The sequence below is a fragment of the Rhinolophus ferrumequinum genome, chromosome 18 (genome assembly GCF_004115265.2).
Source record: "Rhinolophus ferrumequinum isolate MPI-CBG mRhiFer1 chromosome 18, mRhiFer1_v1.p, whole genome shotgun sequence".
Lineage (NCBI taxonomy): Eukaryota > Metazoa > Chordata > Mammalia > Chiroptera > Rhinolophidae > Rhinolophus > Rhinolophus ferrumequinum.
The window spans coordinates 1,265,799-1,291,911 of record NC_046301.1 but is presented as its reverse complement, the minus strand read 5'-3'; the positions used below and the strand labels follow the sequence as shown (position 1 = coordinate 1,291,911).

The 26,113-nt window shown below is 46.9% G+C and overlaps 2 long non-coding RNA genes across 2 annotated transcripts; both read right to left on the bottom strand.

Moving 5' to 3' along the window:
* Positions 1-9,439: 9,439 nt before the first annotated feature.
* Positions 9,440-16,913, bottom strand: LOC117038120 (uncharacterized). The gene is made up of 5 exons (XR_004425629.1): positions 16,636-16,913; positions 15,522-15,640; positions 14,791-14,969; positions 13,540-13,595; positions 9,440-11,557 (listed from the first exon to the last, which is right to left on the bottom strand). It is a non-coding gene; the product is annotated as an uncharacterized LOC117038120 (long non-coding RNA).
* Positions 16,914-17,609: 696 nt separating this feature from the next.
* LOC117038121 (uncharacterized) lies at positions 17,610-23,734 on the bottom strand. The gene is made up of 5 exons (XR_004425630.1): positions 23,645-23,734; positions 21,387-21,447; positions 20,486-20,631; positions 18,270-18,360; positions 17,610-18,071 (listed from the first exon to the last, which is right to left on the bottom strand). It is a non-coding gene; the product is annotated as an uncharacterized LOC117038121 (long non-coding RNA).
* Positions 23,735-26,113: the final 2,379 nt, after the last annotated feature.

The window sequence follows — 26,113 nt, the reverse complement described above, 5'->3', positions numbered from 1 at the left end:
ATAAATAGATAGAAATAGCTGTAGATAAAGAGACATGTAAACAGAGATATACATAAACATAGAGCTAGAGACAGAGCGGGACCCTCGCCAATGGAGTCAGAGTCCAGGGGCCTCTGTCGTTGTCGTGTATCCATCGGTACCAGCCAGGCCTGACCCCTCAGTCAGGTCACACCTGGAAAAGGACAGAGGTAAGCGTGCAAACGATTTCACAACAGAATTCAACCAGGAACCTAGACGCTGAATTGATTGCCCAATCAGAAACCGGGCAAAAGACGAGTACACAGTCCCAGGAGAGAAAACCTACCGGCGGGTGAATACCTGGACAGGTGCGCAGACGCATGCGCGGGCCACGGAACCCTCAAACCTGAGGCACCCGCGCTGTTCCTGCGCCCCCGGGGGGGCGGAAAGACACGGCCAGAGACGCGCGTGTTTTCGTCACCAAGGCCACCGCGGTCAAAGTTCCAGAACCTACATTGAAATTCAGGAGCTACACGGACGGAAATCCGGCTCAGTTAAGACAACGAAGTAAAAACGCAGAATGTGGGGCTCACAGAAATTGCTTTTCGCTGAACAAAACCAGGAGGCGAGGGCCGTGGGCGGCTTAAGGAGGGTCCCCGCCAAGGCCCGCCTGGCTGAGCCAGGGCTGTGGGTGTCCCTTCCGAGGCCCCACTGTTTCCGCAGGAATGACAACCCCGCCACAAGCACGAGGTTCCCCACTCTGAGGAAGCGCGAAAGTCTGGTCTCCTTCCTGAGATTTCCACTGGCCACACCAGGGCCCCGTGGAGAGGAAGCTGCAGACGTGCCTTCTAGGGGGCAGGAAAGAGACTTACTCAGCCTGAATTCCAGGCAGCCCCGAACCAAGGCCGCTGTGCTGTGAGGGCCCACCCTGGGGATGCTTCCCTTGTACTGTTCGCAAGGGGACCCCCCACCCCCTCCTTCATCAATTACAGAAGGAATTCTCTTGCCAGCCGAACATAGCGGCTCCATGGCGTTTTCCTGCCAATCCTAAAATCAATGACCAGCTTTATTTTACTCCAGGAGTCAGTATTTCTCCCCATTTTACTTATCTTCTCTTTCTGCGCATTGTCTGTGGTTTCAGCTTTGAGAAAGCAAAATTGCCAAGTCACCATCAAGGAAAAGAACGCCAGCGAGGTTCAGCAGAGACTTCAAATACCCAACTCTGCCCCCAATAACAAGGGTCCGCCTTCCAACGAGGCTTTTTTCTCCCCGCTGGTTTCTACCCCTAAGTGCCTGGGTGTTGTTGGCTCTAGTTTATTCTCCAGGTATCGTGTCTCAGCCCATCTTCAGTTCACGGTGGGGTGTGAATATAGGAATTGGGGCAGATATATTTCCTCACTAATCATAGCAAGATGGATACCTCAAGAAATAGTAGCTGAACAGCAGGCCCTGCTGTTACCCATGCAGCCTCTGTGGGAATGGCCACAGGTGGTACATCTCTCACTTGCCAGTCATGTGGAAATACCGCAAGCATTTCCCTCCCCGAATTCCACACATCGTGTGTCATTGCCTGGAGGACAGTCAGCACATTTCTTTGATGCCAGAAACAGGCTCCATGCCTTTCACTGGTGTCCACCTCCTATTTACTGAGGGTTTCCCGTGTGCTTGGCCTGGCACGCCCTGGGTGCCCACTGTCCAGGTGGAGTGCTTTGCACCAGCACGGAATCAACATGACACAGAATGACTTTCCGAATCCTGTTTCTCTGCGTTCTCTCCAAACCGTCAGTCACTTTTGCCCAGGCGCTCTTTCTTTGTATGTTAATATCAGCCTTTGTTCTTCTTTCTTCTTGTCTCTCCTCTTGCAGGATGAAGGAGATCTAAGGTCAGGGGAAATGAGAGAATGAAAGGGTGTAGAAATGTGAAGAAGCACAAGTTAAGGCGCAGTAATCTAATCACCCAAAGTCACTCGTGAAATAATGAATGCAGACACAGCAGCAGGCCACAAACACAGAGAAAATTCAACAAACATGTTTATGTTTCCAACAAAAGTTCTCGTGAACTTGTGAGTCAGGGAAGAGCCTAGTTTCTAAACAATCACCATTCTACAATGCATTTTGCCTGATAAATATAATAGTTGTATCGTACTTGCCTTTTTCAAAATAATCTTACCTTCAAGAACCGAGATAGCAGCTGAGTGCCGACCTGCGTGTCTGCTCCTTCCCCAGGAGCCACATGAATTGCCGGGACCCTTCGTCTACACTCCAGCCATGGCCCTGTCCTATGGCCTGGCTCCTCTGTCATTATTTGTCTTTCAGTCTCTCAGAAAAACACCTTTGCAGCCCTGCCTTAAGCTAAGCAACCTGCCTGTGACTGACGTCATTTTTCCCTGTGTCCTCGTCCTGCTGTGTTCCGTTTTGCAATTCCAGCTTCTAATCAGTAAGCTGGCCACTCGGTTGGAATACTGGTCACAGAGTCCCCCCAAATCTACCCATATCTACAAACGACCCACTTTCGTTAGGGAACCCTTTGCACACTTGGCTTTGAGGTGAACACTGTGACAAGCCCCCCAGGTCGCCCTTCAGTGAAGGACTTACTGCCTCCCCCACTTTGAGTGCCATCAGCTGTCAGCCCCTCAGGAGGACGGTTTCAGCTGCAGAGAACCACAGGTTATGCCCCTTTCTTTCGTGATTCGCAGTCAGTGACTGATGTGGCAGCATGCAGGCACGGCGCGTCAGCTCGACCGGCATGACACTGGGCGTCGTCCCGCTGCACCACTCCCTGTGGGATGGGCCACGCACGTGGTGATGGGATTGCGTCACGCCTCAGCTTCTCTGTCTGCCTGCAGTTACCTCATCCTCACCCTTCCACGTGTGTTGAACTTGAGGACATTGAAAAAGTTTTGTACACCAAATTACGCCTTAGAGTCTCCTTTCTGGGGGACCCAAGGTCACATTGATCCTTCAAACCTGCCTCGCTCACTCATGGCTGTTGTAGTTTAGTGGGAAGAAGTGTAGCCCAGTCTCAGTGACATCTGTGACCCACTCACATAGTTTACTACCTGCCAAAACTGCTCACATACTCTGAACCTCAGCTTTTTCATCCGTAAAATGGGAATACTATCAACGCACAGATTCTGTCTGTGAGGGTGAAATTGGTGACCTAGATGAAAGGGCAGCACATGTCAATAAAAAACAACCCCGTGGATGTTATTTCTCTTATTCACCCTTCCCCCCACTATTCATTACTTGATTGATTTCTGTACGTGTGCCAATAATGACGCCGTTAGATCTTCCTTTTCTTTCTGCAGAGCTTTGCATTGAGTCATGAAAAATGGGTTAGGCACAAACACCTCAGCCCAGTTAGACCTTCAGGGTTCTCCTTAATTACAGTGCCCTCAGCTTTTTCAGATGACACGTTATTCTCGTTAATTGCAGTGCTGCTCAGCTTTTTCAGATGACAGGTCATGTGGCTGTGATCCATTTTACCATAATGCTTAGGGGCATTACTTCCTTGTTTCTCTGTTAGAAAGTCGATGCCACTTCATAGCTTACAAAACACATGCGCCCCAGAGACGAGGCCCTAAACCTTCCCCCTCCCAGCTCAGGACGGGGTAGATGGGCTTTGGTACCAGCTGTCTGCTACCATGGGGCCTTGGCACGGTGTGAGGTATTCTCCTCTGGGCATCCGTTCTCCCACATAAGCAAGGAATGTAAATGTTGGTAACGTTTGGTAAAGTGTCTGAATACGGTCAGGTTTGTAGGAACTCACACCTCCCTGCCCAGGCGTGTGAGTAACTGGAAAAATCAGAGGTAGATGCTGTCTGGGGAGGCCCAATAGTGGCCCCAGGGCTCAGGCTGAGCAGGAATTAGTAAAGGGGGACCTTTATAGCCCCTTATGCAGTAAAACATAAACACGAAAACATAAGCATGAGAAATATGCACACAGCCTCATTACCTTGGGCTTCAGATATGGTTGTAATATTTTATTTGTTAAAACATCTCAATCACTATAGCAAATAGTCATTTTAATCTTGATGGTTATGGCTTTCTGGAGGTTTGAATATAGACCAGAAGTGGGGAATTGAAACTCTTTGCATAATTATTTTAAATGTTGCATGCTCTGAGAGCTGGGAAGAGTCTTGACATATTATGGTGCCATCTGGAAATAGTTCTTTTTTTTAATATGAATGTAGATTCTGTCTCTGAGAAATCTTGTGCATTGTTAATGTTTATATTTCTGTATTTTGTGGGGACGGAGTCCCGGAGAGCAATTTCCAGGCTCTCGGCATCACGTGGAAAGGTGCTGGCTTGGGTAGTAGATGGCCATCAGCTGTGACTGGTTGGCCATCAGCTGTAACCAGTTAGCCATTTAGCCACTGATATAACTGCCGTGACTGTGTGTGTGTGTGTTGGTTGGTGGGCGGGCGGGCGGGCGGGCAGGCAGGCAGGCAGGCAGGCAGGCAGGCAGACAGACAGAGAAGTGTACGGTGGATTGCAGATTGTGTGGATCCTATTTCTGTGTCTCGCCTGGCTGAGCAAGACTGGAGTATAGGAAGACCCCTTGCTGGGGTACTGGCGGATGTTGGCTCCCTGTGTCTACAACCCAGCCACCGGCGAGACTATAGTGGTATGAACCCCCGATCCATAGCTCTGTTGGTGTTCCTTTTTGGCCTCACCATGTCCTGCGTTCTCATGCGGGGAGCGGGACCAGAGACCCTGCATGATAATCTTTACCCTCCAAGAGTTAACAATGAGAGAAAAATGTAGGGAGAATGGGGAATGTAAAGGGGCCAGGACTTGAAATGATGAGGGTCGTTCCTGTTTGTTCTGCTGGAGCCTCTCCACCCTATGGTGTTGGTCTGGCCAGAATCATTCTAACTTTTCTGAAATTAGCCGATGGATTATTTTAACCATTGGTTCCCCTGGTGAGAGGATGGAGGCGTGGAGAGTAGAGCTAATTAGCGGGTGACAAATTCCCTTGTCACCGTGCAATGCAGGGTCTCAGCTCCCACTCCCTGCACAAGAATGCAGGACATGGTGAGGCCAAAAAGGAACACCCATGGAGCCACAGACAGGGGAGTCATACCACTATAGTCTCGCTGGCGGCTGGGTTGGAGACATAGGAAGCAGGAACTACAATCTGCCGTCTGCCTCTCCTCCAACCAACCCACCTGCCAGCGTAGCCACGGCAGTTATATCAGTGGCCAATGGCTAACGGGTAACAGCTGATGGCCACCCAGCCACAGCGGATGGCCGTCTACTACCTGAGCCAGCACCCTTCCACGTGAGGCCGAGATCCTGGAAACTGCTCCCTGGACAGAGCCCCACACACTGTAAAATGAAGCGTTCCAAATGGTGTGTGGGTCACCCTAAAGCGATAGATAAGTGGCTCACTCTGAGAGAGGGGGATACAGATTCAGGGCAGCAAGACTGGGGACAGGAATGTGACAGGGGAGGGGACCTCGTAAAGGACAGAAGTGCTGTTTGTTGCTGATTATCGCCGTCTCCCGAGTCAGGTCCACGTGACACCTGGGTGGACGTGGGTCTGGGACCCTTGGCGGGTGGAGGCCAAGTCTGCTAGGGATGTAGGACTGACCGGTGCTGGGACAGGCACAGGCCCCCGGGCCCCTGGTTTGCAGAGAAAACAGTGGGCGTTCAGGGACCTGCTGAGGAGCAGACAGAGGTGGGGCTAGGGCAGAAAATGATTCCAGGGGAGGCTGGCCAAGTGCTGACCAGGGGTGCCCGCCCCTATTCCACACAGAACCAGGAGATGGAATCTAAGGGGAAGGGAAGAAAGGGCAGGTGGCAGGCTCCTCTGTGTCTACAGTCTCCCCATGTGCTTGCATGGAGTCCGCAGGCCGTTTCGTCCTGGGGCAGCAGGTGCCTCCACAACGCGGGGTGACCCCTTAGGAAGGTGGCTGAGAAGGACCCAGTGCAACTCCTCTGGCCTCTGACCGCAGCTCTGGGTGTGGACTCCAGCTGAGAATCATTACAGCTCCCCAGACGCAGAAAAGGAGTGAATAACAGATCCCTTTTGAAGTGAGAGTATTTTATTCGTGTGATATACACAGGAAGTAAAGAAAGTGTGTTTTTGTGTAGCAGCGAGATAAGAAAGGAAAGTAGGCAAGGTATTCATCACGGGACACTGACATTTTAGAGATTTCTACCCTGTGGAAGAGGTTAGGTTTTTACCTAAAATTTCCTGTCTCCATAGGATTAACACAATTGGTTCCTTAATGCCTATAAGCAGAGGTTTTAAAAGAATGAAAGGAAGAAAGGAGTTTTGTGTTGTGTGTTGTGTGGAATTTAAATGTCTCCGAACATAATTCCACGCTGAAGAACCCCCGAAGGGAGCCGCCCCTTCTGTGCTCTGGCTCCCGCTTACTAACAGCAACAGGTCACTTGCTCACACAGCCAGCGCAGAGCGGAGCCCCCGGCGCCCCCGCCTTCTGGTGCATGCCTCATCTTTCCAGCTCGCCGTTCCGAAGGTTAACGTGTTCTTCCTTCCCCCGTGACTGTTCAGACATCCCAGAACCCCTTTGAGAGCCTCTCAGATTCTGTAATTCACTGGGTGCTCTAATGACAAACATACGAGTATTTATGTCACCTGTATCCCTGTTCCCGAGATGTGTGTGTGATGTGGAGCGAGAGAAATGAACTCAGAGCGTGGCCTTATTTGTCCTCCTAATTCCAACACTACCATCATCACGCAGCCTCGTTGCAATTGTTTCCTCACTTGTAAAATGAAACAATTTATTCTAGAGAATACTATTTTCTTCAGATGTTAATGAGCTTGAAGAAAAATGTGAAGGGAGACAGAGTCGTGTTATTGAGGGCACGACTTGTCAGGACCTTCACTGTCAGTCAGAGAGGGACCAGGGGCCCATCATTCCCCAGCTCTGTGTGATCATGGCACACTGTGTTATTAGGACATCTTACACGAGTGCTATTATGGCCACAGACTCGGGGACCGTGGGTCTCGATAGCTGTTCCAAGATTCTACCTCACATCTTCCTGAATGCAAGAGCAGTAAAGGCGTAACGTTCATTAGTGCCAGGCAGTGTGAATGGGTTTCTCAGACATACGTGGAGTATCTAGGGTAAGGGGGTTAGGAATCTGAACAGGCTCCTAGGTGAGCAGAATGTAACAAGCAAAACACGCTCTAATGAGAGCTCTGTTACTGGAGCGGGGCCTTCTCAGCGAGAAGTCCGGCGTGGCTCTCACACCAGGGGCCAACCCGGGCCTCGGGGAGAACTGGGAAGCTTAGCCACTGCGTCACTGGAGGATGGGCCACCTTGACATGGTGTCCAGGTTCTTGGTGTCTGCAGCAAAGAATCAAACGAGACACAGGGGTAAAGTGGTGAAAAAGTTTATTAGAAGAGAGAGTACACTCCAAATAATTAGGAGCGGGCCGAGCACCAAGAAAAGCGGCTCCAGGCCCTTTGTTGGCGGGGGTCTGGCAGTTTTATTACTTTTCTCTGGGATGGGCTGTTCCCCTCTGGGGGCGGGACCCTCTGAATGACACCTGTGATAGATAAAGAGCTATTACCTCACCCTCTTAGACTGCGCACGCCCCTTCACAGAGTTCAGCCTGTTGTAATGGTATTAATGAACTTCTGGGCATACGTATCACATTATAATGATGGTACCGTGTGTCCCCGAAAATAAGACCCAGCCAGACCATCAGCTCTAATGCTCCTTTTGGAGCAAAAATGAATATACGATCCGGTCTTATTTTACTATGAGACCGGGTCTTATATAATATAATATGATATGATATGATATGATATGATATAAGACCGGGTCTTTATAATATATAATATAATACCGGGTCTTTAACATATATTAAATGTAATACCGGGTCTTTAATATATAATAAATATAATATAATATAATATAATATAATATAATATAATATAATACTGGTCTTTAATATATAATATATAATATAATATTAAATATAATATAAAATGCCAAAAGACACATTAGAGCCAATTGTCCAGCTAGGTCTCATTTGGGGAAACAGGGTATAATGAGGCTACGGGTGAGATGGAGGTCTTGGTGGCCTTCTACCGGGCAGGTTTGAGAGTCCGGTTTAATTTAGTTAAGTCCTCACAGCGGTTAATGTTAGAGCAGATAAGGGAAGAATGGGGGAGGTCTCCCGGCAGTGCTCCCGTAGATTGTGTTGGCTGTGCAGGAATGCAGAGACCCCATTACTGGTCTCTAACTGTCTGCCTTGTTGATCCCACATTAAGAGGCAGGAGGTCTCAACTTCAAGCTGAGAAGGGGGCGGAGCTGTCCCTACTTACTGAGGATTCACGAAGCTCTTGCCCTATTTGTTCTTAAATAAAGAAGAGGGGGTCTCATATTTGCCTTGGTCGGGGTGCACTGGAAGCCTTGCTGGGACATAACTCGTATCCTGACGGCCCTTAGATGAGGAGATACAGATGTTAGTTCATAAATTAAAAGCACTGGCTCCAGGAGTATGACTTGAAGCCCAATTATCTTGATTTCACCCAGGGGTTAGGTATGGGCTGGCCTGGAGCAGTGTTAAAACCCATTTAGTCTCTGGGATGGCGTTTGTTTATCCAAGAGTTAGGTCTGGAATGGCCTGGGGGGTGTCGGGCTACAATGATTACAGCTCACAGGCTTTTAAGGAGTTATTAGGCAGAGGTGAGAGACATTCTGTGATTCAGGCTAGGAGCAATCTTTAGTTTAGGACTAAGAAACTGTTCAGAAGAGTGGTTAGAACCCAGGGCAAAGGAGCTAAGAAACTCGGGAAAGGGGACTTACAATTCCTGTAGTGAGGGAGTTCTCCCATATCAGCTGACCTTACGTGAAAGCATAGAAAGTTCTTCTAAAATAATGCCTAATTGTGACTCCAGTAATGGAGTCAACCTTTGTCCTGGAACCTTTGCCGAGGTTAAGAAGCCACAGAATCTAAATATTTGAAGTAAGCAGAGGAAGAAGCAGGGTGACGCCCTCGGTGAGGGAACGTGAGCAAACCGACCCAGAGAGGGAAACGTGGAGATATCGATGTTCGCCTTTCTAATGCTTAACCATAAGCCCACACAGGTTTGGTGCTAGAATTCGCACTACTCCGAAGGCCCCCAAATCCCAAGAAAGAATCGAATCTCAGTTGGCCTTAGTCCTGATGGCCTCGTGTTCATGCAGCTCAAATAAACCTTCTCTGATAGAAGACACTTTGCACCCTCAGGGGCCAGACTGGTGGGTGCTGGCTCCTGGGACGGTCGTCTCCAGTGGCCCAGTCCACTCAGCAGACGGAGGGAGGCAGACACATATACCAGGTTTGCATTATGCATTACTCTTTCATTTTAATGTGAGGACAGTTTGCCATTAGAAAATCAGTTAGTGGAATCTACCATGTTTGCAGATTAAAGAAAAACAGATATATGATCATATTAATAGAAGCAGGACGAACTTGATGAAAGTCAACATAGATTCGTGACAAAACGCCTTACACTAGGCATAACAAATCCCTAACCTGGTAACACATGTGTGTGGCATATGTGCTCCTCTGAATTCAGATATGAAATATTTCCTCATAAAAATGCTTAAGCATTAGAATCCTGTGTGATTGTAATTCGTAGTCCTATCTGGTAATTGTTCTAAGTGGCTCATTCCATCAGGAGTAAATATTGAGAAAAAAAATCTAACAGTGACTTTTCTGTATAAATTCTATGATATAAAAAATGGCTTACCTTAAAGCATTACATGTCTGTCAGTTCCAGCTAATCTCAGAACGTAGTATCAGTAACACACGCAGGCGTGAGTTCTTGTTGTTTTCACCTGAGGTTTTTTTCTGCTCATATTTTAATAAAAGCTTTATTGGGATCAGTCCACAAAATTTAAAAGTACACAGTGTCCTTTGCTGTATTTACAGATATGGGCAACCATGAGCATTATCTAGTTTCAGAACATTTCCATCACTCCAGAAGTAAACTGGAGTCCAATAACATTTAGTCCTCATTTCCCCTCCCCCCAGCCCTGGGCAACCACCCCTCTGCTTTCTCTCTTTATGGATTTGCCTCTTCCAGATGTATCATATACAAGTAATCATTCCCTGGGTAGCCTTTGTGTCTAGATCCCTCCACTGAGCACCTTTTCAAGAGTCATCCATATTGTACCACGTAGCTATCCAGCCACCCACCCTGTTCTACCGGCCTCACTTGCTGGTGAGTGAGGACTCGGGCTCCGCCCTGACCAGTCTGACCGGCACTGCCCGCAAAACAATGCGCTGTGTGACTTTCTCTCTAAAATGGTTCTTTTTTTCATTTCTTTATTCACTTATTTGTTAAAACTAAGTGCCTACTGTGTGCAGGCACATGCTAAGGAAGAATAACACAACAGTATGTAAAAACAGCTACTGTCCTAGTCTCCTGGGACAGAGATCCATATTAATCGAATAAACTGGACAACAAATCCACAACTGTAACTGTGACAGCTGCTGCCAAAGCGAGATTCACCATGTCATGAAAGTCTGTAACCGCGAGAGGATTTGACCTCGTCCACAATCATTGGCAAGCACTGAGGAGAAGGGATGTGGGTTTTCCAGACAGCAACGCACTTCCAGAAGTTATGTGCGTTTGTTCACTTTTAAGTCAGTGAAGGCGGTCGATGCTTCTGCCTGGATTTGGGGAGCGACGCTCAGGTCTTGTGTTTCACTCCCCTCGCTGCTATTAGCCTTGATAGATTTCTGGCTGTCGTCTCACCTGGACACGTTCATGTCCTTTCTCTGGCAGCCTATCATTTATAGTCAGTTTAACTGCTAGGCAGGCTGTGCCATCCCAGAGTGTCTGCCCACCCCGCCGAGCCGTGCTCCCTCAGAAGCTGGTCCAGGCCCTCCGCGGTCGCCTTGGTGACAGTCACTGCCAGAGCCAGGACTTCTGTCTCCCAACACTGACAAACAAGTTTTAGGACCTTGACTAAATGTCTTCACCTCACTTGACCTCAGTTTTTTCATTAGGTGGCTTTCCGTGCCCTTTGTAGAGATGCAATTAGAAGATTTTGTTTGCAGCTGCTCTCTGCCTTTCCTCTGCATTTGAATCTGGCCGCCTTTCCTACCATTCCCAAAGGAACTGCCTGTGATCCTGACAGAATCTTTTCCCCAAGGAGCCAGGCAGAGCCCAGGCCCTCCGTCCCTGCAGTGAGACTCGGCACTGTCATTTAGAGCGTGGTTTCCAGTCTGGCCCTTGGAGAAACTTCTGGAATACCCCAACCTGAGAAGGCATTCTAGAAGAACGCTCAGATGAGTCAGTCACAGGAGCCGACCGCTGGCCCAGCGGGAATTGTTACTCGCCTCCTGTCGGTGCCCATTTACAAAGCTGCAGCTACAGGTCTCATTAATGTTCGTTATTGTTCCATTACCGCTGCAGCTACAGGGCGCTGGTGTGCACTTCAACTTGGAGTTCTCTCCTTACCCCGTCACGTGGGGTGCAGCTAGCTGACCTCCCTGCACAATGGACGAGGCAGTGGAGTCCACAGCAAGCTGACTCCGCACAGGTCTCGCTGTCAGGATAGAGCGCGTCGGCGAGCATCGAAGAGCGGCATTCATCACCAGGTGTTGGCTGCAGCCTTTCCTGCAAGAAACCCAGAGAAACGACATCGTTACACAAGCAGAAAAATGACACGTCGATGGGCTTCCCTCCTCCAGGGACAGGGGAGAGACTGTCTTCTAGAGACTGCAAATCAGGACTTAAATTGCCAGCCCGACTCCTATCACCCTGTTATTTAAACATGGAACCCTGGGGCCGGGAGAAGCAGGATGAGTAACAGATCTGCCCGGGTGTCAGTCCAGGCTGATGGACTCCCTGTCGGGGGCACACGCACATTTAGCTCCCATGACATATTATGTGGGCAGATAGGCCCTTGTGCTTCGCTGGTACAAAGACTGCTGAGCTTATCCAGCTAGAATTTCAAGCCCATAAAGTAATGTTTCTTTTTTAATACAATGCAAATAAGCTGTTTTACAGTGGGTTTCTGTTGCCCATATTATGCAATGCTTGCGACTTCTATCAGTCGATCAGACTGACAAAATGCTATTATTGGTGACCTACCCCACTCACTGCAGTTGCTACAATGAAAGTAGAATAAAAACTACAAAACAGTATCATTAACGGTTACGGGGAGCAGGCTCTGACTGACACAGTTTAAAGACGGAAGGGATGGATAAGGACTAAGGCCATGGAAGAAATAAAGACTAAATTGAACCTAATATCTCGACAGGTGAATATAAGACTGACCATCCAGACAAAGGAAACACCACACACAAATAGAAAGGGAGGAAGATGTATGTTGTATCATGAAGTCAGTGAAAAATTTATCCCAAAGGGCTCATTTGGAGAAGCAGTGAAGAAACGTGGAATCAATTGCGTAGCGTTTCAAAAGGTAAGAAGAGCAGCATACATTGATGTGAGATAACAGTAACGAGTGTGGCTCGGGACATATCTGCCCAGCATCCCAGAGCCGCATCTATGGTCACTGTCACCACGTCACTTAATAGATGAGGGAAGAGCCTCGTTAGGACATGAGGACCAGTCGTGCCATCCCCAGCCTGTGGAGGTGGCCTGAGCACTGAAGCAGGGACCTGCTGCTCTGGGGACTGCAGAGGGCAATGACAAGACGGGTGTGTCCGCCAAGGGCAGTCTGTCCTACTGCACATCACAGATGGTCACGGAGGTGAGAAACCCCAGGGAAGGCAGCTGGGACCAGGCATCACCTCAGGTGTCCCTGGACTCTGATAGTGGCAATGGCCCTGGAACAGCCTAAGGACAAGTGTGATGAGCCAAAGAGGACAAGTTCAGAAGGAGGAAAATGATGGAACTGGTGAAGGGTCAGATTTTGGTCAAGAAGACATATTTTTGTGGGGCTGGAGTTCCTATTCAGATTCAGATATCTGAATCTAATGAGACATTCTGTGTGAGAGCATGAGCTGAAGACGAGTCAGCACACTGGTTACTGTTAAAGTGAGGAAAGGAACACGGAGCGTGGGGCCGACCCACTCCACAGTCCACTCATCCTCAGCCCCCAAAGGAGAAGGATCCTGGCCCTGTGTCTGCTCAGACCTCGGTTTTGTTAGTGTCCCAGCCCAGCGCCACCTGTGCAAGAGCAGTGGTCAGTCATGAGGTCCTTCCCGCTGCCCGGGCTTGTACCTGACGCTGCATCCAGTGCATGGGTGCAGAGCAGGCCCATGGGACATATGAATGGAGAGGGGCAAAGACGGCTGCAGCTACCGGGAGCTCCTCCTCCCTCCCCCCACCTAACAGGATCCACCTCGAGTCTGATTTCCAGGGTCGTGAGGGCAGACCGGTGTGTGGAGGGATGGAGACCAAGTTTGATCAAGTTACCATGGAGAGCGGGAAGTGGGGCTGAGGGGAAAGCAGGGCCCCTAGGTCAGCTTATGTCAAATGAGCAGCTGATGCTGCGACTGTCCCCTGAGAGTGTTAATGAGAATTACAGACACTCAGTGGGATGGAGCTAACACTGGACTCGAGGAATAAAGGTGCATCCCCAGCTAAAAGAGGCCTGGACACAGGAAGGTGGCATGCAGGAAGACAGTTACCTGCATGAGAACCGTGTATCCTTTGGTCCTGTGCGAGCTGACCTGTAAACATACAGCTGAGGAGAAACGGCAAGAGAAACAAAGATACTGTTATTGTGGAATATTCTAGACCATCTGATCCACTCTTGGCACAAAGATAAGAAGCCATTGGCAACTCCTAAATACCAGAAAATCCTAAGGGTTTATTTGGCTAATAAAGCATAGTCTCACAAATTCTTGCCTTGCTGAAAAATTCATCTTGGAGAAAAGAAAACTGCCATGCCAGGCCAATGGGATTGGTTTGAGTTGTAGTGAAATTTTCAGGGATCGGGGAGGAAGGCACCACAGAGATCCTGAGCATAGGAAAACGAGGTTATTTTTGGAGAGTTAAACTTTAACACATGGAGTTTAAAGCAGAAATAGGCAAACACCCTGAGGAGTGGGGGTCTGAGGGGCACGTCAGGTTTCCACACACTCTGCACTTTCTGAGCAGATGTCACTGACACTTGGGACTTAAACACCCACGAGCCTTTGCAGGTGATTCAGGACTGATTGGCTAGTGAAAGATCAGAGATTTCATTTTAATAAGGAGATGAATGGTTTATAGACAAGACTGTAGCCCGATTCAGTGCTTTAAGACAGCTCATGGAAACAGTAGTGGATGTGACTAGATTTGGAAGACACTGTACTTCCAAATGCTAGGAGTCACTGGTATTATCCGGGGCCAAGGCCCTCACCAGCTGCAGTAGACTTTCTCCCCCCAAGGAGGCGGGAGAGCTGGTCAGAAGGGCAAAGAGACTTGGGACCCTTGAAAATGTGTCCTCAAACCTCCAGGAGTCTGATGAGATCTATTTTGGAACATTTATTTGAGAATGAAAAGTTCTTTTCAACTGTAAATAATTCCTAAAAAAATAAAGTTTGGCTTTTGTAATTCATTTTTTAATAATTCTACATATGAAAATAGAAGTAAAATATAACCATAGCACTAATCCCCAAACATTTGAAAGCTTTAGAAATTCCTGAATAGCTATGTGAAAAATAGGTCCTATTAGGAAATCTCCTCTTACCAAGACTGATAGCATCAGGCTACCACACTAATGATTAAAACTGTCCACATCATTTTAATTTATCTGATTTCATGACTTTAGATTGCAATTGTTGTGTCTATTTGAGGACAGAGGAAAAATAAGCTCGCCATTTAATGTAACTGTCTCCGTGTCCTGGCTGAAATAAGTGTGTTAGTGTAAATCCATAAGTGGCCTCCTGGTTTACCTTTTACTTTGCTGTGTTCCTGGCTGTTTCTGCAACTCGGCGAGGGACTCCACAGACATGAACAATTACGTTTCCAAGGCAGCAAGTTTGAGGGCAAAATCCGAAAATGTGATCATCCACCACTTCTCTTGAAGGTGGCTAGCCTTCCTCAGCAGGCACTGCTCCTTCTCATTGCAAAACTGAAACAAGGACAAAAAAGCTGTCACTTTAGAGCCTATCATAACTCAGAAGATGAAGACATGTATCCTTGAAGGCAGAAAGCCAAATATTTAGGAAACAGAGAGTATTGATCTCACCATACGAGATTCTGTCATAGACGGTGCTTAGGAGTCTCAGAAATATAGTCTCTGTTTCCTCAATCGTAAATGACCCCATTGAGAAAAATAGAAGACGATACCTAAAGAAGGCCAGAACACGGACATGGAGTGCGCTCTGAGGAGCTCCCACTTTAAAATCCAGATAGAAATTGTGGGGGAAATGCACTTCAAGATCAGTAAGAAGATGACATGCCCATCAGATCAATGTCCGTGCATGCAAAGCTCCTAATGAATCTCGGTTTCAAAACTGGCTCTGAACAATGAACTTGATGGAGAACGATAAGTGAGGGGTGGGTGGGGGGAGGCCTTACACCATCAGAGAACAATACCAACCCACACCACAAAGTGCTGCACTAAAGAAGCCATTTAGGTACAACGTCAGAGTTAATACATGTGTTTCCTTTATTTTCTTACCAGTTGATGTGATGGCAACATGAGGAAGTTTCTGGAATAGGATAAGTCAAACCCATTCTTCCACAACCAGAACGGAAAGCAATCCACAAAGCAGGTGGCCTCCATTTAGACTAAAAGAACTGCCAAAAAAAAAAGAAAGAAAGAAAGAATATATTTGGGGGACGGGGATTACAGCAACTAATAATGCTGGATACAGTTAGTAACAGGACCATTACAACTTATTCTGCAAAATAATTTGTCAGATTTTTGTAATGTTCCTTCTCTTAGCAATCTCCAAATTTGGCTAAGAACTTTTAACATATGCACCTCTTAATAATCCTTAGATTAATAGAAAAATAACAACACGTAATTTCTGGTTCACGTTCCTCATACTTAGCATTTTGGAAGGAAAAATAGAATAAAGAAATGTTGCAATGTAACCAATGCACACTGATCTGTAATTGGATTGCAAATCTCATTTTTAAGATGTATTAAAAAATCAGTTCTGAGTTTTCAGAAATTAAAAAAAAAAAATAGCTCTCAACAACAGCGTCCACTCTTTTGCTTAAATTCAAATCAAGAAGGCTGATGAACTACAAAAGCTCGTTTCCGGCAGCCTCCACTACCCTGGATGGGCAACACGAGGCTCGTTTTCCATTATCACGTTTCTCGCTTCCTTGTCAAGGATAATAGTCTTCAGTGTGGTAAGAAGGAAATAAAACCGAATAGGAGTAGGGATATGGAAGAGAACACCCAGACTGTTGTAAATGAACTAAATTCTCATGGTGGGAGGATAATTAGATCTCAGGATATAGAGAAACGTGAAAATGAGATCAGTGAACTACTGTTGGAACCTTTGACGAGTTTGAAGAATATGAATGATGCCAAAGGCCTGTGGAGAAATAAATACGACTGCTAATTTCAAAAGAGGATAGAAATAGAGCCTTTATCTATTTATTATCTATACATTTATTTATTTTTGTCCTACTAATTTCATATCAGCTTGGAGGGGATTTCCACAAAATCACGGTGGAACTAAGAACAGCAATAATTGAACTATAAGAGAAGAAAAAACGGTGGGGTGGGGTGGGGAGAGCCCTGGCTGCTGGCGGGTGAAGCGCCCCAGAAGACTTACATCTTCTCCAGCTGGACGCTTGTCCTCTGGCCACAGCCAACTGATGGAGTCAGGATTAGGCAGCTGGTCCACTCCAGAACATTCCGATTATGATTTCCAGTACATAGACGTTCAGAATAAGGTAAGATGCAGGCGGTGATGACTGGAGCGCAGTTACATGTAGCAGACCTCTAGATATAAGAGGAGTGACGTGCCTGCCGGCATGCACATCTGGCCTGGATCCTGATCTTCCTGAGTCCTGATTGTGGAATTTATCTTCCAGAACTTTCCTCTCCAGGCTAACTGTCGTAAATAAGAATCCCCCAAATGTCAGTGGCTTATTATAGTAAAAATGTGTCTGCTGCTCACACTGTAGCCAGTAGAGGTGATTTTAGTAAGACGGCTCTCCTGGGAGGCGTCTTGCATTTCATAATTTCCAGACTGAAGCGCCTTCCATCTTGTGACTTGACCTCCTCTACGTGCTCAGAGTTGAGGAAGAGAATTAAGTGCTTTTATGAGTCAGACCTAGGAGTGTCACAATCACTTCTCTACCTTCCATTGGCTGGGACTCAGTGGTCCTGTGGCCACACTATGTGCACGTCTCCCAGCTGTGTGCCCAGGAGAGACAGACAGTGTGGTGACAGCTCATCAGCCTGCCATAGTCAGCCCTCTGGTCCCCAAAGCCTCTCACTCCCCCTTGAAACAGAGCACACACCCACCCCAGGCTCAAGGGAAACCAGTCACAAATCTCACAGTCACTACATCCAGCTCACATTCCCAAAAAAGGACAAAGCCTGGTGCCAGGCTTCTGTCACACCCCAAATCCTTTGTCTCAGCTGATAAGAGCAGATTTAGGATGCTCGCAACCAAAACATTACCTACTAAGCAACAACTGAAAACAGACTTTTAGGGCACTATTTTTTAATACACTAGATTTTTTAATTACTTGAGAGTTTTTGTTTTGTTGTTTTAATACAAGTAGTCTCTACCTTTAAAGATTCTGATGTAGTTTCTCTGGCTTGGCGCCCTGGCCTGGCATTTTTTCAAACAGCCCCCAGATGAGTGGAATGTGTCTTCAGGACGGACGAGGCTTCCCTGAGACGGAGGGGGAAAGGTAGAGACTGCTTGTATGAGTCATCACCCTCCCAAAACCAACAGAGCCGACGGATTCCGAGGAAGACTGTCCCACAGGAGGAATGGACTGGTTTGCTGACCTGCTGATAATCTGACTCATGAGTTTACTTATTTCCAACGTGTGTAACAATCTTTATCGCCATGGTTACAATCAGAAGGAAGATTTTTAAAAGTTATCTGAAGAACTGCTTTCTGACCTAAATGAAAACCATCCCAGGGCCTGGAGACAACACTCGCCTGAGCTGGAGACAAGAAATCGGCTGCAGAATTACGTCTGTGTCTTTGGGGATGTCATCTCAAGATGTCACTGTGGTTTTTCTCTCCTTTAAAAAAAAAAAAAAAAAAAACCTTTTTTTTTTTTTTTTAAATGACAGTTTCAGATGAAAGAAAAATTTAGGTGAAAAATCACCAAACAGGTTGTACGTTTACATTCATGCCCTCTCCATCCAGGGGAACCCTCTATCTTGGTGGACAGCTTCCCACACCCATCCAGTCCTGTGCAGGTGGGGCTGAAACCCTACCTGCAGTGACAGGGTTCTGAGAAGTCTTTGGAGGAAAACCACAAGGCCACAAAGTTTTGGACTTCACACTCAGTTGGGAGCTCAGATCTGCCTGAAAGGATATAAGAGAACTTACAGTCATACCTTAAAACCACCTGAGGCTGTAAGCAGACTTTGCCAAATTATTGAATCAAGACTTTCAGAAACGCAAGTGATGGAAGCAGACAGCAGGAAAAATACACTCTCTTGAGCGATGACTCAGACTTGGGAAAGTTTGGCAGAAGCAAAGTTTCGCTGATGCAACAAACTCAACAGGAAAAGTTTCAGGATACTGGGTAAATGTGTTTGTAGTGAGCTCCCTGAGCTGTGTGTGTGGTGTGAACATGGGGTACATGGACACTCAGAAATTCGGTCTGTAGACAATCAGAGGTATCTCACACATGACAGGAAAGTGTTTCATCCAAGCGCTGGAATTTGGGGCAACTGGTACGTGATTAGCGTATCCTCTTGCTAAGTGATTTTGAGCGTTTTGCAGACAGCATGTCAATGTACTTTGGATATTCATCCAAGTAACTCTTTAAACAGAGAAACATCCCTGTGACAAAGGCACTTATTAGCGACCTGCCAACTCAGATTCAGTCCATGCCCAGGTTGTATCCGTGTGTTTAGAAGCAGGCATAACCGAGAAAGTAAAACGCAGGGATGCTGTCATCCAACGTTGCTCAGCTGGAAATAAGTTTGCTTTGGAATGTCGGTCTCCAGGTGTCTTCCATTTATTCGTCTAAATCTCAGGGGTATGGATAGGTTAGAACTGAACCACTCTTGGTGCACAGATAGAGTTGACATTTATAAGAGCATGGGCTTAAGAGCTTGTTTCAGACTAATTGGCCAAATACAACAAGAGAATTTCTCCAAGTCCTTGATGTATTTCCATTTTACAATCATTTTACTTTTAATTTTCTGCCTGTCACTCCCTTTCACACATCACTTATTCTTTCAAAGCATGCTGATTACAATGCTTTGGGTAACAGCTGCAAATTGCGAGCAAGGACGGCCGACCCCTTCATCGTCTTCGGCTGCACTCCAGCGAAGGCCACTCCCACACAGAGGGAAGGTATTAGGCTAAAAAGTTGCAGGCAACAACGAAAGTGAGAGCCTGATTGGTATAGAAATAACACCTTCCCAGATCCTTGCTTTGTCTCAGTAACTGCATGCAATGTGAAGGCTGCAAAGGCTTTACACGTCTGTGCTCATGGGAAAGACTTACACGTGTGTTTGGTGAACTGCCTGAGTCCCCCAGGTGACACCTTAACTTTCAGTGTCTATCTGCATGAAGTCTCCAGGCACAGATGAATGTGAAGGAGACTACACCGGGATTCTCGGGATTTTTCAGGGTGCGCTGGGGTCATCAACTCTGGGCGAATCTTGTTAATAAAAAACTAGATTTTATTTGGAAATGAGCACATGTTTGGCGTGTCCTTGGTAAAGATTAGTCTGAGTTTCATGCAGAAATCAAATGCTTTGTCATCATGACATAGCAACACGTAAAGAACAGACAGGTTAATCAGGGTGGAGATTACAAAGAACAGTCTGTATCACGTGAAAAGTAGAAACAGGGTTCTGTTTTTACTCTGGGACATACACTGAAAGGTTAAGAGTATTTTCACACTTTGTGTTCCAACTGAAAAAGTGAGTTTCTCACATGATATAAAGTGTCACTTCCTTTCTTATAAAACAGATTAAAGGTGAACTCACTAAATTCAATGTCTCTAAATCACACAGATCTCTAATAATTGAAAATGTCATTTAGTAATCCCCCTTCTCCTGGTGACATACCCCAAATCCCTTCTTATTGGGCACAGAAAACAGAATTTGTAGGTGACAGATTTTTTTTTTAAGACCCATGAGGTGTTACAGTTTATTTGTCTAAAGATTCCAGGAAAGGGAAGAAAAATGTGAAGAATGCAGAAACATTGAGATCAGATATTCTAACTCCTGAAAAGAAGTGGCTTTTTTAATTAAAAAAAAATATAGAAAATTTTTCAAAGGAATTGTTAGATTGCTGACCTTTGAAGCCCTTTATGTTTAAAGTTCACACATGTATTCCTTAAACAAACATGTTAATATGTCTGCAACTGGACCAGGAAAATAACTCCAAAGTAGAAAGAAACATAGATTTCAGGTTCCAAGTTTTGCTTGTTCAGCTGTGATTTGTAGTTTGCGTGTATATTAATTACCAAGAGCATAGGAGAGCCTGCGCTCGGGGCTGTGTGTGGTTCACTCCAGCTTCGGTCTGTCCAGTGTGGTCCAAGCCAGTCTGGTTTGGCTCCATCCGGCTCGGTGTCGTTGGATGCTGTTTTGGCTCATTCACTCCCCACAGGCCCTGCCGACAGCAAAAAGGATATGAGGCACACTCCGAGTTAAAGTTCCTCAGATTCCAGAATAGACAGGCACAAACGAGGTTCTCTCTTAACTGGCCTCCCTTGCGCTCGCAGAGTCTCCGTGACAGCCATCACCCGTGTGTCACTTGTGTGATGGTCCCTTCAGATTGAAAGAGGCCTGAGAGCCCAGACACTGCTCAGCTCTGTTTCTCCCACAGACCGATGTAGGCTAGGCATATGGCTGGGGTTCAGGAAATGCTTGTTGCAATAACTGGCTATAAATTAGTGTAGCTTACTGTGACTCCTGCATGAGTGCGGGAAAGGTAAAATTCTGTGCAAATGGTGACCTTCTGACAGCGGCAGCTTAAATGACAAACTGCAGACATGGTATCTCACGGTCAGGTGTTGGCCTCTGTGGTTGGGGAGGTGACTTCGGCATGAAGGACACTGCATGGCTTGCTTACATGCTTGACTCCAACTCCCTTGCCAGCCAGGCCCTGTCTACCTATCTACCCATAGATGGAAGGCACAGAAACGAAAGGGCCACCATTCTGCGCCTGTGGAGAAGCATAAGTTCACTCTGACACGAGTTCCACTAATGTCGCAGGAACGAGCCTGAACGTGCCATTTAAACCAAGAAGGTAGAGAACAGAGCTCCTTTCACTATCTCTGCCTGGTGGTGTATAAAATGTATTCTCTTCAAAAAGCAAAAGTCAATCAGCTCAGTTAAGCATGCAAAATAAAGCCTCCATCTTACCCATATCCCCGAGGCTGATTGTCTCGGGTCCTGCGGCTGTTCTGGCTCTATGACTGGCCACCTGAGAAACAGTCATCACAGCAGAAAAAAAACAGAATCTTACAGTGTGCCTAGTCTAAGCAGAAACGGCACATTTATAATTAAAGCAAATTAAACAATTTTGCTGGAATGGATAAAGGCAATTGGTATCCACAGACATATACATTTAGACAAACCTAAGAAGCAAATTGGGCATGTCATTATTTCAAATTGAAAATTTTAAAAAATGATAGATTACTTATAAAGCATCCAGGATCACAGAAAAATTGGTCACGGTGGAAATTTTAACGGAAGAGTGATGCAATTAAATATAATTGGACATTCTTTCTGAACAGCAAGATGACAGGGCAATCAAAAAGAAATTCAGAACTGGAAAGGGAAAATTGAAGAAAGCACCATCAACAGTCACATCTTTAACAACAGAGTCAGGCAGTGCACAGTGTGCCTTTCAAGTGAAATCACAAACACTTTCTCCTTAGCCCCAGGAAATCTGTTCACCTAACGGCTGTGAGGCCTCAGGACCCCTGAAAGTCATCTGTGCGCCTTAGAACAAAGGCTGCTTAACTCAGGCTTGGAATTTCACCACAGTATCTGAAATACACCTGTTTTTCGGTTATTCATCAGCTCCACAATCCCTAATACGTCCCTACTACATGCCAGACAACAGGGAAAAGAAATGCGTGTGCTCCTGTGACCGCTCGTGTGCTGAGGGGCTCACGCAGAGGGGTGGAAAGGCCCAGAAAGATGGCACTGGCTCCTGATTCCTAAGAAATCCAGTTTGACCTAAGACTTGTCAAATGAGTAGACATTTGCTATGCAGAGAAGGGATGAAGGGATGAGAGAAGGATATTTGGTAAGAACTGGGGCTCTGAAAGATCAAGTCGGGGGACATGGGGAATCAGCTGTTGTGAGCAGTGTGTGCCACGCCACCCCCAGGGACACACAGCCCCCAATGAAGGAAGGATCAGGAGAAACACCATGTCCTACCCGCACACGTGGCAGCACTGAAGGTCCACATACTCGCTCCTGGACAGGAGAGGACACTAACATCCCCTCGGAAGCCCATTATGCGTCTTCTCCCCGCATTACCTAAAGAAGTGACACTCTCACTCTCCACAAGAGGTGAGACAGTTGGAGATGGAAGTAAATCCTGTCTGGAATTTTTACGAGACATGATGTAACTTTTTTGAAGTCAACAGGGCACTTGAAGGTATAGGATACTTGTTCAGATCTGGGACTGGAGTCGCACTGCCTGGGTTTGAATCATGGCTCCACCACTGACCGGCTTTGGGAAGCAAACTTCTCCATCTCCTAAGCTTCATGTCCTCGTGTGTAAAGTGGGGGTGAGAGGCTGTGCGAAGAGAAAATCCACTGTTTATTAGCGCTTCGCACAGTTCCTGGCACTCAGTGGTTCAGCTGAAATAACATTAATCAAAGCATAATAGGAGCTCGCAGAAGACCACCTTACAACCTGACCATAACTCACCAGAATCGGCCAAGAGATAGCACGCTCTCCCTTCTCATGCAAGCTTTAACGTCCTTCATCACACCTGATGGACTCTAACTGAAAGTACCAGTGTGGCCCAGGACAGTGTGGGGCCCCAGACATGACAGCGTGGCTCCCAGACATCACTGAGGTCGCTGGTTAGGTGACCAGCAAAGAGAAATAATACAGCCGTCCCTGGCAGTGTGATGTGCTGTCTAGGTGGCAGGACCATTTTTAGTGTATTTTCTTTTTTTTCCTTTCAAAGGACATCCACCACCACCATGTTCTCTTTATAATTCTTTACTCTCTTTTCTGTTACATCATTCACGCCCCCCATGGGGGCACCTGAGTCCACAGGTCTGATCCTCTCTCCCCCGCAGCCCAGCGCCAGTCCCTTTAATCCCTCCTCGGCAAAACGACCTCTTCCTTCTGTCCCACGGCCACCACCCTAACCCCGGCCCTGCCCTCGTGTGGCTTACTGTCATGGCCTCCTGTCCTCCGGGCTGACCCCCCCCCCAACCCCTCCCACAGTCCAGGCAAAACACGCTTTTGTTCGACACCCCCAATGATACCGCTAGCTGTAAGATAAAGTCAAAATTGTTAGCCAAGTGTTCGAAACGGAAAAATTTTAAAAGTGCCCTAAGACGTTTTGCCTCCATAGGCTATAGTTCAAAAGCGAGGCTCGTGGAAGGAAGGGATGAGGAAATGAGGAGCTCCTGGCCTTCCGACATACCTCTAGGTCAAGCGCACACTTCCGGTGATGGCTCCTCCAGGTCAAGCGCACACTTCCGGTGATGGCTCCTCCAGGTCAAGCGCACACTTCCGGTGATGGCTCCTCCAGGTCAAGCACACACTTCCGGTGATGGCTCCTCCAGGTCAAGCGCACAGTTCCGGTGGTGGCACCGCCAGGTCAAGCGCACAGTTCCGGTGGTGGTACCGCCAGGTCAAGCACACACTTCCGGTGGTGGTACCGCCAGGTCAAACGCACACTTCCGGTGGTGGTACCGCCAGGTCAAGCGCACACTTCCGGTGGTGGTACCGCCAGGTCAAACGCACACTTCCGGTGGTGGTACCGCCAGGTCAAGCACACACTTCCGGTGATGGCTCCTCCAGGTCAAGCGCACACTTCCGGTGATGGCTCCTCCAGGTCAAGCGCACACTTCCGGTGGTGGTGCCAGAGCGCCAGCCGCGTCTCACTAGGCGCCCAAGCACAGCGGCTGCACGGCGGCGGTGACTCACGGATGCCTGAACTTAAAATGCCGACTGTTCCTTAAAAACTGTCATTGTTAACCGAAACGCGTGAAAACAGAGTGCTTCTCCTGTGTCGGGACACCTGATTTTGAGCCGCGGCTCTGGTTTGGGTAACACCTGCCAGGTAACCTGCTGCCCACGTCTCCTGTTTCATTCCGCGTCCGCCCGCAGATTCGCACCGGGTTACAGAGAAATGCCGTCCTGCTCTCACCGTGAGGACACAGAACAACAGTTTACCGCCTGCCTTTCTGTCTGCAGGAAACCGCTGTCCGGAAGGCACAGAGCAAAGAAGCGTTCATCCTGTGCTCCACCCCTGGGGCTCTGTCAGGCTTCCTTTGTGCTGCTCATATTAGTTTCTCAGGCATTTTTAAGTTTCTTTGTCCTAAAAATTAATCAAGGTTTGAGCGCACTAAGGAAAATGGAGCTTCGACGCAAAGAAAGGTAAAGGAATAATGAGTTTCCTGTTTGTTTTTTGTCACATTTTCGGTTTTAAGTCAGATCGGCCACAGGTAAAAATCAGGACTGAGGTAGCTCAGTTGATTCTGTTCTCTTTTTAGAGATTACAGGTTTTTTCGGTTCTAGTTTCTTTTCTCTGACGGGATCAAACTCCCCCCACAACTTTCAGCAGTGGCTCAGAAGTCATTCCTGTCCCCTGCTCCAATTCTGTCTGGTAACCTTTATTTGAAACCTGTTGGCACAGAGCGTCCCATCACACACATGTACACACATGACACATGTGACATAACTTTATGGAATGTATCCATGCCAACCCCCAAATGATCTGTGGACGATCAGAGCCGCCCACTTCCAGAAGCCAGGACTCACTTCATGGATCCTCCTACAGTTTTTAATATGGGCACACGAGCCAGAAGCGAAATAAGACTGGAGCTGTAGCCTATCTGTGGGCCTTTCTGCAAACTGTCCTTAAGAAATGAAAGTTTAGTTTTTCTCATTTTCTCATAAAACTATATCTGGCCTGCATGCTTCTTCCCCTAGGTAGACGAGTGGGTAACCAATCTCACTCATCTTTTTTTAAGACATATCTTTGTGAAAATTCCTTCACACATCTTGAAGCTGTGCTTGCTCTTTAAAAGAAAAGTATTTAATAACCACTTTGGGAGAGTGTTGTTTTAGCAAAAGCAGGAAGACAGACACACGCACAGAATCACAGCTTCTCTCTCCGCCTCAGTTGTAGAGGATTTGGCAAGAGGGACAGCACATTTGTCAATTGTGAATTAGTGAAAAAACTGTGTGAAACAAAACCCCGGCAAGACAGCCACTTTTTGTTGACTCAGATTTCTAATAGGATTATAAATATTTTTAAAACAACACAAAAGTAAGTCTTTGGCCAGAGAACTTGACGTAAAGACCAATATTTGGACAATAAGCCACTGTGACTGCGAAGATTTACCTGAGCATCACTTTTCAATTTCTCCCCTTGGATACAGTCGATTCACAGGTTGAAACCACTTGACGATTTTTTGCATCCAGAAAACAGTGGTGGTGACGAAGAAGCTGCCAAAACAACAGAATGACTGTTGAGTGCTGACAACGTGCCTGGAATGCTTTCCAAGGTTCGATCCCACAACACCTTGTGCCCAGCGAGGACGGTACAGTTTTCAGTCCCTTCCTAGCCTGCTGAAACACTTGAAAAGAAAATCTAAGCATGCATTTTTATTTCCCACAGCTTCGTGTAACGTGCCAATTTGATCAGCACGTTTTGCTAACTGAAATCAAGTTATTAATTGAAAATGTTGACTATTACTGTGAAGAGAATAGAGCTCGGAGACTGCAGCTGAGATGTCTTTCTATGTTAACAACCAATTTAATTTTCATCCTTTGCATCCAATTAATCAACTGCCTAAGATTTCACCTAAGTATAGTATCCCCACCCCTCATCGTCCCCACAAGGAAGACCTTGTCAGCGTCTTGCAGAAAATCACATTCAATG